The 13,287-nt window shown below is 34.7% G+C and overlaps 1 protein-coding gene across 2 annotated transcripts in view; it reads left to right on the forward strand.

The window, feature by feature from the left end:
• The window catches only part of Znt63c (solute carrier family 30 member 1), a 266,383-nt gene that overhangs the window by 51,306 nt on the left and 201,790 nt on the right, over positions 1 to 13,287 (forward strand). Inside the window, exon 2 of one of the 2 annotated variants that reach the window (XM_076781357.1) lies at positions 12,844 to 13,037. The exons of the other annotated variant lie outside the window; for it this stretch is intronic. The gene's annotated coding sequence lies outside the window, so the exon portion shown is untranslated. The remainder of the gene's footprint in view (positions 1 to 12,843; positions 13,038 to 13,287) is intronic. 2 annotated transcript variants of the gene reach the window in all.

The raw sequence follows: 13,287 nt of genomic DNA on the forward strand, positions 1-13,287 counted from the left end.
ACCAGGGGCTTTATACCCTGGGAGTCACGTAGGTTTTTTAGGAAGTTTTAGGATCTTGCTCTGTCGTAATGGTACACCTCAAGCGGTAAAGGTGTACCGGGTTCGTGAGATACCCTTCGTCTTACTGTTAATAAGGTTCAGGGTTGTATTAATTGAATAATGCAAGTCAGGATAACAGCTTAAATATATTCTATACGATGCTCAAGTACAGTGGTATATTAACAGAACTGGTACTATTGCTAGATTGCCACGACGGCGAGAGTTATAAATCGGCTTTTACGCGGCGCGTTCGCGGGAGCTATTACTCGATTAGTCGATTGAACACACAATTAAAACCGCTAGGGTGAATAGTTACTCGAAGGGGATTATAGCCCCATCTTACTTCGAGTGTCAAAGTGACGTCGTCTCGAGAGGTTTTGAGAAAAACTGAGCTCCCCGAGTGAGAAAACGCGGTCCTTATATACTATGAATTGAGCCCTTACAGTGGCGGAGCATTACCATATAAGGCAATGAAAATTGGGCCGGGTGTTCACATACGGTATGAGTCAAACCCCGTTCGAGGGGTTGTACGCTAGATGATCGGGCCAACGCCCAAGCCACCAAACGTTTCAGTCCCATACATGAGCGATATGTAACATGTAAGAGGCAATTATAAAATGTTACGTACCGATGGATTTGGAATAAAATGCTAGTCAACAACCGGGTTCGTGAGATACCCCTAGTCTTACTGCCAATAGGATTCAGGGTTGTAGTAAGTGAATAATGCAAATGAGGATAACTACTTGAATATATTGTCGATTATTTGAACTAGTACTATTGCTAGGTTGACTTACGGCGAAAGTTCTATGTCGGCTTTTACGCGGCGTGTTCGTGGGAGCTACTTCTCGATTAGTCTAGTGTGCACTCACTGATAAAACCACTAAGGTAGGTACGTTGCTTGATGGGGATTGTAGCCCATTCTTGCCTCGAGTGTTAAAGTAACATTGTGTCGAGAGTTTTAGAAAAACTGAGCTCTTCAAGTCAGAAACCTCGGCCCTTACATACTCGAAATTGCTCTGTACAGTGATAGGGTATTACTACATAAGGCAATAAAAATTGGGTCTGGTGCTCACATGCGGCATGAGTCAACCCTGTCTGGGGGTTGTACGCTAGATCATCGGGCCAACGCCCAAGCTACCAAACGTTTCGGTCCCATACATGAGTGATATGTAACAACTTAGACCATTTTCAAAATTAACTGAATGTCCTATAAATGACTTAAAACAATAAAAAACTATGAGTTTTATTAGAAACAATAATTTTAATGAAATAATTCATGAACATTTATTAATTATTTTTAAAAAGTAATCCATTTTTATCATTTTAGGCTTTTATCATTATGAGTTTTTAAGATTCTTAAAATGTTCCTGAAAGACTGGAGGGATGTATGGTAGTAAACACATAATATCTTTATGTTTTTCTTCCGTTACTGGTTTAACGGTGGTGTATAATGGAAGTAATTTAATACTTCCGTATATTTTTGGTCTTCCTCTTTTAAATGAAAGATCCAAAATTTGGTATTTAGAATCATCTAAAAAAGTTTTATAGAACATCTTATAAGGTTCATGTTTCAAGAATCTCATCCATTGAATTTGCAGCCAAGAGACAGATTTGCCCGCGGTATTTTTTACTTTTCTTGTCGTTGACTCTTCTAGTGGTTTCGTTGAAACAAAATCTGGCTGTGACATTCGTTTTACCGAAAATGTATTTCTTCTTCTACACTTTTCTAACAATTTATAATAATGCTCAGGGTTGTATAAGTAATTTGCTTTTTTTATTTTCATTTCTATCAACCCAAAATCACAGTCATTTGGTAGAAAGGAGCGACCTCTCGTATACTTAAAATAAATAAACAAATACTTCATTTTATTTAAATATCTTTTACGAGTTATTTGTTAAAGTATATAAATAAAATATATATTGTGTTCGTAGTCAGTGTATGTGTTAGTATTTATTTTATCAATTTTCATTACCAACATAGGTGTATGCTTAATTTTGTAACTGTAACACGCCGAATGATGCAACACTCCAGTACATTCGTCACGACAGTAACACACACACACACTTATACCCACTATATGTAACATTCCTCTTTTCTGTATCGTTTCGTTTAACGATTTTCCACACTCCATTATGGTACGGAAGCGTTTATAGTGCAAACTTAACCTCAAATTAACTCAAAAATTATAAATATTTGCATTTACCTCTAAAAATGTTATTTTAATGAATAACTAAAAATGTTATTTTAACGATTTCCACACTTCATTATGATACGGAAGCATTTATAGCGCAAATCTAACCTCAAATTAATTCAGAAATCATAAATATTTGAAAAATATTTAAAAGAAGAAAATTCACCTTGAACCTAAAATTATTTCGCTCCAAACCCTCTATATTTTTTATTTATAGTCAACAATTTGAATTCAAAATGAATGCTGTTTAAACTGAAGTATTTGTTACAAAGAATGTTGGAACATACCGTTGCGATACGGAAAAAAGTACTACATACAAATATGAATAGTGAATCTATCATTATTTCGGTTATTGTACATGGATACATCTATTAATTTTGTTGTAATTTAATCTCTCGAATAGGAAAAACTGCATCAATATGTTCTTGTTTTTGTTATTTTTTCTACGCTTGAAAGTTCCTCCAGCGTTTTTGTTGAAGACGAATTAGTTTAAATATCCAACCTCTTTAAGTTGTTGACAATGTTTCTAGTGCTTATGATGAAACAGAAACAAATATAGACTACGGTTCGTATACATATAACTCAGACAGTATTCCAGTATTTTTGATTATAAACTAAAAACTCATGAGTTTATTTACTTGCATTGTTCCACAATATAATTCTGTTTGTCGTAAGGTCCGAATTACTAATATAAGATTATAGAATAAATAAATATTTATCAATAAACCGTGGTGTTCGATTCGATAGAACCTCGATTTTTGTTTACATTCTACTCATTTTGACTGGTTAAGCCGCCTATATATTAAAATAATTTGTTGATGCAATACACACAATACTTTTTTTATGAGATAAGTGGCACCGTCAAATTTTTTAAAATGAATTCCGTTACATGTCACCAAGATACGACAAGTGTTTGAAATATGAGCAATACTCTGTTAATAGAAGCGCGTTATTTAAACTATAATAGATTGTTGATCCAATGAATATTATTATTTCGTATTACAAGTGTATTATTGTGTTTTGAAAATTAGTACCGATTAATATAGTAATTAATATATGATTGATCGTGTGAGTAGCTGTAAGAATGTTCTGTTTATATTCACACGATGTTTTAAGTTTAGAACAGATTATTAGTTGAAGGAATATTTGAATTATTTTGTATTAAACATATGTTAACCTGTTTAGAAATTAATTCTGATTCGTCTAACATTTATTTTGCACAGTTGATTTAAATGATTACTTATGCCCGATAACTGGTGGTACAAGCGGCAGTATGATCATTCTAGATAAGAAAATGAAACGTAGTTGTGAGATAAAATTTTATCATGCACGTCTTTGTTATCGGGACAACCTACATTGATAATTCATCGAGTACGCGTACGATCTAATATGATTTGTCTGGTCATTAGTGGCTATTTTTATGTGTTGATTTTTGTAAGTATTGATATTGTTACGGTATTATCTGAAGATAGTAAAATTAATTGAAAATTGATATTACCATATCACAATTTATGTTTAAAACACCGATATACAGTAAGTAGCGAAATTGAATCAATCACAAAAATTTTCATGAAAAATATTTTTTATTATCAAATAAGGGGTAATAAAATAAAAATTAATGTTGATAACAGTCTCGTTGTTGTTTTAGAAAACTTTAAAACTTTTACACTATTTTTTAACGTTAAATATATTTTCTTTGGTTTGTTACGAGCGGCGAGCGAGATCATGGATTCGGACAAGGGCAGTGGCTCGACCGATACATCGCGATGGTTTAGGTCTGGATTAAGAAAAATAATATATACAGTACCGTGATAATTTATTGGCACCCTGTGGTTGAAAATAACGAAGTTCTTTTGAACAAAGGAAACATCAACAATAAAGTGCGTTCAATTGTACAAAAATGTTCCTATATTAGATGAAAAGTAAATATTCTCAATAATACGCTAATTTAATTCAAAAATATCATGTCAAAAAGTATTGGTACTTCTGATATTGTAGTAATTTCCTGCATTATACAGTGTGTTCAACATCTGTTCAGAAAAAATTTATTGGGAGATTCTAGAGGCCAAAGCAAGACGAAGATCAAGAATACTAATTTGTTAATTGAGACTTTGTTAAAAAGTTATTAACAATTAAATTCAAAAATTTCAAATCGCTTTGAAAAAATTATTTTCGATTGCAGGGGGTCAATTACAATCATTTTTGGTGAATAGACATGCCTCTGAAATCCTATCCAGTTTCGAGAAAAAAATTCAGTACGACCGGAATTTTAAACGTTAATAACTTTTTGACGAAGCCTCCATCAACAAATTGTTATTCTTGATTTTCGTCTTATTTTGGCATCTAGAATCCCCCATTAACATTTTTCCCAAGGGTGGCCGAACACCCTGTATATAGATAATTGGTTAACATTCTATGATAAATAACTGTATTCGTGCAATGCGTCCGTCTCGTAAGGCGGCCACGAGGTAAGAGAGCAAGTAGGACGTATTGTCGCCAAACGGAAGGTAATTAATGGAAGTTACGTGTTTACTAGAATGTTCTCGAGGTTTCTGTCGCGCGCTATTCAATTTGACGCAAACCATCTATCCCTTTGTCATTATGTCTGGTAGATTTTCGTCTGTGGCGATGTAGAGAACGTTTATTACACCTTCCTCGACCTTTTCTCGTACCACATGATAGGCGACATCGATGTGTTTGGTTTTGTTCTTTTCTACCTTGTTTTAAATTTCGATACTGTCTGAAATCAAAAATCCAAATAAGTCTAATTCTTTCAACATCATTTGCATCCATGTTGCTTCTCGGGCGCCTCGGGACAAAGCTATGTATTCCGCTTCCATCGTGGATGTCAATACGCATCTTTGTTTTGACGAATACTATTGCACCGCGTTTTCTCCTATTTTCACTATCATGCTAGAATAGGAGTGCCTGTCGTCGACGTCACCTGCCCAATCTGCGTCCGAGTATATTTTTACTTTTGGCTTCTTACTTGCGTAATACCTTAATCCTAAGTCTTTGGTCTTGTTTAGGTAGCGCAATACATGCTTGGTTTGACACCAGTGTATTATTTCAGGATCAACATTGTACTGAGACAGTTTTGTTATTGCATGTAATATGTCTGACCTAGTGTGCCAAACTAAATGCATTAGTTTCCCAATAAGTTTTCTGTATGGTACCTTTGACATTCTCTCTTTCTCTTCTGGCGTTTGTGGGGCATCTTCTTTTGAAAGTCTCGTTCCTGGTTCCAATGGTGTGGCTGCTCCGCGACAGTCAGCCATATTATATTCCTTTAGGATTGTTTCAACGTAATTTTTGTGTGACAATGAAATACTTCCATCGTTGTTGCTATCTATCCTCACATCTAAAGCGTGACTTATTTCGCCTAAGTCCTTGAAAACAAAGATATCATCAACATATATAACTACAACCGTCCAATGCCCATTTACGTATGTACATCCTGAGGATTTTAGTCTCTTGAATTCCTGTTTGATCAAGAAGCGATCCAATTCCTTGTTCCAACTCCTTCCGGATTGTTTTAATCCATATATCGGTCTTAACAATTTTGCTACAGATCCTTCTTCTTTACTGTTGCACAACGGCGGTAACTTCATGAATATTTCCTCTTCTAACTCTCCGTATAGGTACACACATTTAATATCTAGTATATGCCTTGTGTGCCATTGGAAGTTCACTGTTATCGCTAGCATTATTCTGATCACGGAGAAACTGGCCACTGGTGAATACGTTTCGTTGTACTCTAATCCCTTTTGTTTGGAAAAACCTTGGGCTACAAGTTTCGCCTTGTATCTTTGAATTCGTCTGTTCACGTCTTTTTTCAATTTGAACACCCATTTGCAACCTATGCATTTCTTTCCTCCTGGAAGTTTGACGACTTCTCAAGTTTTTCTGCTGGATAAACTGTCTAGCTTTTCCTTGATTGCGTTCTTTCACTATATGGCTTGCGGGGACCTTAGGGCTTCCTCAACATTTCGTGGCTCAATTATTTGCAGAAAATTAGCTTCCACGTCACTTTCTACTGCAGAACTTTCTTTTTCATCATTACTGAGTACTGTCTTTGGCTTACCTTTCCGTCCGTACGGATTTCTTATGATCTTCTTGGACCCTGGGCGCCTGGCTCGCGCCTCCACTGACCTTTTATTTGACTGCTCTGGTTCTTCTTCTCGTTCAGTCTGGCTTGGGATCTCTTCGGGTGTGTGTTCGTGCGTGGTGCTCTCTGCTTCGGATTCGCTACTATCTAACCATCCTCCGGTGTTCCAAGTGTTTGTATCCTTGTTTTGTATCCATTCGTATCCAATCTTGTTCTCTGCAAATCTAACGTGTTTGGTGATTATCATTTCATTTCCTTGCAGCCACCATAGTCTATACCCACGCGTCTGTTCAGAGTAACCGATTAAAACGCATGCCATAGCTCGATCATCTAATTTCTTCCTTCCTTGCTGCGGTAAATGGGCGAAAGCCAAACATCCGTAGACCTTCAAGTGATGGACACTCGGCCCTCGGTTATTCCATACTGCTAGCGAGACTTCATCGTTCATGGTCGAGTGACATACTCGATTTTTGATATACGCTGCTGTTGATACTGTTTCTGTCCAAAATTTTTGTTGTAGACGCGCGGATTTCAACATAGGTCTAGTCAGGTCTAGTAATGTCTTGTTAATTCGTTCTGCGACACCATTCATTTGGGGAGTTTCCACGTTTGATCTCTCGTGCTTGATGCCTAGACCTCTGAAAAATTTGTCTAATTCTTTATTACAGTACTCTAACCCATTGTCACTCGGGCAATGTATTCTTGTATGCATCTCTTAACTTCATCTTTGGATTTTGTACATGTAATGTTAATATATCTAGAAAAATAGTCTGTAAAGGTTATAAAATATCTGTTTCCATCCATAGAGCTCTCTGGCATGGGTCCACACACGTCTGAGTGAATTAACTCACAGATATTCTTCGATTGCCTGCCGTTTATCCTTTTACAGGGGGCTTTAGTAGCTTTTCCAATATCGCACGCATCACAAGTGTATTTGCTTGCCTTAGTGTCTAGACCTATGACGCTCTTATTTCTAATTAGGCGTTTTATCGTGTCGCTACTTACGTGACAGAACCGTCGATGCCAGATCTGGTCGTTGGGTTCGTTGGGGCAATTTCCATGCACACTTCTGTATCCACTACGTGTAGATCGTTCCTTCTATGGGCAATGCACATGATCTCTTTCGTTCTGATGCTCCTGACCTTCGCCATTCCATTCTTTATCAAAAGTTCCTTTCCTTTCTGTTCAATTCTGGATACGGACATTAAATTCCTTCTGATGTTTGGCACATAGTAGACATCCTGCAATTCTACAGTTTTCGTAGGACTCCCAATAGTCATTTTTAGTTTTATATTTCCTATTCCCTGGGCTTTCAATGTCGTCCCCCCTTGCTTGCGAGGGTCACCTATGGTATTTACAACTTCGTGATTTATTGGTTTAAAGCTTATAAGCCAGTCGTTTCTTCTGCAAACGTGGTGCGTGCAACCGCTGTCTAGCAACCAAGAATCTTCTAAACTTATTGTGTTCAGACTTACTAGGAATACTTCATCTCTGTCCTTTCCTTCTAGTTTATATTGAGTCCTGGAGTTTCCTCTATACCTACTTTTGTTCATTGTGGCCCGGCAGTTGCTAGCAATGTGTCCAGTTCTGTTACAGTTGAAACATGTGGGTGCCTGTCTAAAGCCATAGCTCGTTGCATTAGTTTCTCTCTTGTCTTGAACTTTTTTACTTACGTGCAGCGCCTCGTTACAGGGTTAAGTTGTGGGATTCGATCTGGATATCCTTCTTTCATATTCCTCTAGTAGGACTCTCTTGACTTCGGTTGACGTAATTTTGTCATCAGGTAGGCTGGCTAAGGACATATTGAGATTCTCGTAGCTATCTGGCAGACCGGCTAACATCATGTATGCAACGTAATTGTCCTTTACTTCCGCACCGGCTTCTTTCAAATCTCTAATTGCAACTTTCACTCTAGACATATAACTCGACATATTTTCATTATCTCGCATTTTTATGTGATAAAACCCCTTTTTCAAATGCAAAATTCGGATGTACGATTTTGGTTGATGCACTTGTTTCAGTGCTTCCCACGCTTCGTGTGCAGTCGCATATTTTTCGATACGTATTTGCTGATCGGTCTCTATATTTAATCCGATCGCAGCAAACGCCTTATTTTCATTAATCTGGCGTGCTCTTACCTCTTCATTCGTGGAATTTTATGGTAGTTTTTTTCTCAGTCAGCACGTGGTCCAGCAACCGTTTTCTTCTGAAGTACCAGGATATTTTTGTTTTCCATGCTGGTAATTAGCATCGGAGAGTTTCGTGATATTGAGTTCATCTTTTGTTTCACCGGACATTTTAAATGCAACTGGTTCTTATTTTCCACATGCACTAGCGATATTCACACTTTTACCAACACGTGCTCTTATAATTTTTACTATTCTTTACTTCACTCGTTATTTTGTGCCTGGGCCCATAACCATTGTGAGTGAAAACTTAATTTAATGTACATATATACATATACACATATATAGATAATTGGTTAACATTCTATGATAAATAACTGTACACGTGCGATGCGTCCGTCTCGTAAGGTGGCTACGAGGTAAGAGAGCAGATAGGACGTATTGTCGCCAAACGAAAGGTAATTAAAGGAAGTTACGTGTTTACTAGAATGTTCTCGCGGTTTCTGTCGCACGTTATTTAATTTGACGAAAACCTATCAAAAAGTTATTAAAAAATTTAATTAAAAAATTTGAAATCGTTCTACAAAAATTATTTTCGGTTGCAAGAGTCGATTACAATAATTTTTAGTCATTACACATACCCCCGAAATCCAACGCATTTTCGAGAAAAAAAATTCCTTACCAAAAATCTAATGTGAGGCCAGAAATGCTTCCCAGAAATCATGCGAATCTTTAAAATGTCATAACTCCAGAACGGATTGGGCGATTTTAATGTTTTTGGTGAAGAATATGTGAAAATTCCAAAAATGTTCAAGAAGTTATTCCTTGACCCCGCAAAATGAGAAAAACCCCATAAAAATGATACAATTTTTAAACAGTCATAACTCCTACAATAGTGAATATATTTCATTGAAATTTTGGAGGGAAGTAGAGTTCATGGATACCTACAAAAAAGTATTGCACAACTTGTCTGTAGAGCGTCAAACAAAATTACTAAAAATTAAAACGAATTTTTAAGAAAAATCGACAGGGGGTAGGTAGGTGCCTAAATGTTTCGGTGAAAAAAAAATTTCAAATCGTTCTAAAAAAATTATTTTTAGCTAGAGAGGTCAATCACAATCATTTTTGGCCATTGGACATGCCCTTCGAAATCCTACCCACTTTCGAGAAAAAAATTTAGGAAGTTGGACAGATTTTTCGACAAAATTAAAAAATTTCAAATTGTTCTGGGAAAATTATTTTCGGTTGGGGGGTCAATTACAATAATTTTTGGTAAATAGACATACCCCCGAAATCTTGCGCATTTTCGAGAAAAAAATTGAGTACAAGTGGAACTTTAAACGTTAATAACTTTTTAACGAAGCCTCCATCAACAAATTGGTATTTTTAATTTTCGTCTTAGTTTGGCCTCTAGAATCGCCCATTAAAATTTTTCCTAAATTTTTCCTATTCAATTTTTGACCTAAAGCCCCTAATACTTTTTTCAAAAGGATACAAAGATGCATCGATTTATGAAAAAAAACAAACAATTCAATTTTACTAAAAAAATCAAGGTGATCTTAATTTTTTATTGAATAAAAAAATTGTTATAATGAGAAAAATCAACATCGTTTATGAAAGAAATTTTGCGTTTCACTATTAATCGAATGAAAAAGAAATAATTTTGTCACGTAGCCGTGCATAGCAGTGGCACGGCCCGGCCGTGCCGACGCAGTGGAGACGCGGCTTTAAATCCTAAAATTGTTTACAGGACCAAAACTTTGATTTTAGGCAATTGTAAACTACGTAACTTAAAAGTTGTCGTAGTAGTTACTTTTGTAACCACATTAAAATTTACGAAGCTTATTAAAATTTATTTTCTTTAACATTTCAACTTGAGAATTAATTGTTTTAGTTCCACTGTTAAAAGTCCTGTCACCCATATATGGGTGACGTGGCAGTCAAAGTGTTAAATAATTTTCGACGTTGCATGATCTAGTGTGTGTAACTATAATATTTACAATTAATATAAAACAACTATTTTACAATATCTCATACTAAATATTCATACTAGGATGAATACACTTGAAAATTTGTGTTTACTGAAAAGAGAATGTTAAAAAATGCCCATTTTTTGTATCGCCTGGAAATGACAAATTCATATGAAACCTTTCAGAGAGTCTGTCAATAAACAAAAAATGTTCCTAACACTTTTCCAAAAAATGACAGGAAAGTTGTTAAAAATGAGTCGAAAATATAAACGTGATGATGATCGAATTCTAGTATATTTTGTTTCATCATCTTTTTTTCAGACGACGTGAGGATGAAATCGAACAAACCTAAAGTACCAATGTTATTGCTACATGAGAACAATACGTAACAACGCGTTTACCGACGCGTTCATATGATCGAGCAAGTATGACTTCCAATTCGGTTTCACTTTTCTTAATTAATACATATATAAAGTATTTAAAACTGTCTGGATGTCATGAATGTAGTTTCGCGTGTAATAAAAATTGTGATTGTCTAGTTATTGTAAAACTACAATAATATTTCTTTTCTTTGATTTTTTACAAGTTGTCATTGCTTTAAAAATATATAAATACAGGGTGTTCGGCCACCCCTGGGAAAAATTTTAATGGGGGATTCTAGAGGCCAAAATAAGACGAAAATCAAGAATACCAATTTGTTGTTGGAGGCTTCGTTAAAAAGTTATTAACAATTAAATTCAAAAATTTCAAATCATTCTGAAAAAATTATTTTCGGTTGCGGGGATCAATTATAACCATTTTTGGTGAATACACATACCTTCGAATTCCTATCCATTCTCGAGAAAAAAAATCGGGTAGGTGCTGAAATTTTTCGGCGAAAAAAAATTTTTTCAAATCATCCTAAAAAAGTTATTTTCGGTTGCAAGGGTCAATTACAATCATTTTTGGTCATTGCTCATACCCCCGAAATCCTACGCACTTTCGGGACAAAAATTCCTTACCGATAATCTAATTAATTAAGTGTCTACATTTTTCGACGAAAAAAAAAAATTTCAAATCGTTTTGAAAAAATTATTTTCGGTTGCGGGGGTCAATTACAATCATTTTTGGTGAATAGACATGCCTCTGAAATCCTATCCAGTTTCGAGAAAAAAATTCAGTACGACCGGAACTTTAAACGTTAATAACTTTTTAATGAAGCCTCCATCAACAAATTGGTATTCTTGATTTTCGTCTTATTTTGGCCTCTAGAATCGCCCATTAAAATTTTTTTTAGGGGTGGCCGAACACCCTGTATATGTATTTTATCTAATTTTAACCATTTTCGGAAAGAATAGTAATTTAAATTTTGAAAGAAAGAAAAGTTAGTGTTATTCCCATGTATATTATAGCAAGGATTATATGGTACTTTGGATTTGGTCGATTTTAATCTTCAGTTTACCTCCCCTGTTGATTTATTCATCAACTATTTTGTAGATGGTTTAATGAGATGGTGCAACATAACGATAAGTTTGATCCAATCACTATCATATTTACGTTTTGAACTCAGTTTTAATCAATTTTGCATTGTTTTTTTGGTAAGTGTCAACGACATTTTTTATTCTCTGGGAAATACTCTGAAAAATGCTGCATGAATTTTTCATTTTTAGATAATGACAAAAATGGTCATTTTTAAAATTCCTTCTTTATCTTTCAATTTATATCTTGTTATTAGTATTTATCAATAGTCATATTGTATAATTTTTGTTTAACGCCAAACATAATTTAGGTTATAAAGGGTTAACCTAACTGAAGTTTTTTTTTATGTGTTATTGAATGCATCTCTTTATTCTCTCTAAAAAGGTACAGTACAAGGACATTTAGATTCAAAATTAATTACTTTAGAAGTTATTTTTTACTTTAATTTGTTATTATTCAACTGTGCAGAACCCTAACTTTACATTTTTTTTTGTTTATTGTTTCTTTATTGTTAATGTATTTTTTGAAATAAATATTTTTCGATAAAAGTACCTTAATACTTGTTTGTAATATTAAAATGCGTATCAATTGACGTATAAAAAAATTAATAGTTTGGTTGAAAAAAATAGGTTTGACTACTTTCAGAGTAAACACATACACCGGATCATGCACCATCAGGTACCATTCAAGTTACTTATACTAATGACGTATTTTTATATCTTACACATTATATTTCAAACATTTTATGCTACATATTACGACATGTTAAATATGTGTAATATATTGATGTTATTTAAATAACATTTGCAAAATATTGGTTACATATATCGGTATTCAACTTTAAAACACAATGATACGAAGTTTTATGATCTATTAGAACATTTACATATCGCTGAGCTATATTCAGAGCATTGTTATTTCATAGCAATTTATGCTATTGGTCGCTCTAGGTTAGCTACGCCGAGGTTACATGTTTCGGAAGATTCGCCCCGATCTATCATGCGATCGTCGACAGAGTGATTCTATAAATGCCATCTAATGTTTCGACTAGGCGACAACTAAAAGTTTGCCAAGATAGAGAAGGGGTTGCATTTGGCGTGCCGTATTCTCCTCAAATGGCAGAAATGAGTATCTCCCGGTTTACGTAAGTGAAATTATGTTATTGTTGTTCATATACATTGGTGGATTAAATTATAAACTACTCTAAAAATTGCTGGCATAACGGTTTAAACTAAACGAATATTACAATAAATTTTCTATTTAAACCAGAATAATATAATTTCACTTGGACAAAATTATGATACTATCTTTCAAAATGGAAAAAAAATGTATATAATTAAACAAGATTGTTACATTTTTTCTAATGTTGATAATGGGTAGGCTTGTCTTTATTT

This window comes from Colletes latitarsis, chromosome 14 (assembly GCF_051014445.1).
Source record: "Colletes latitarsis isolate SP2378_abdomen chromosome 14, iyColLati1, whole genome shotgun sequence".
Classification (NCBI taxonomy): domain Eukaryota; kingdom Metazoa; phylum Arthropoda; class Insecta; order Hymenoptera; family Colletidae; genus Colletes; species Colletes latitarsis.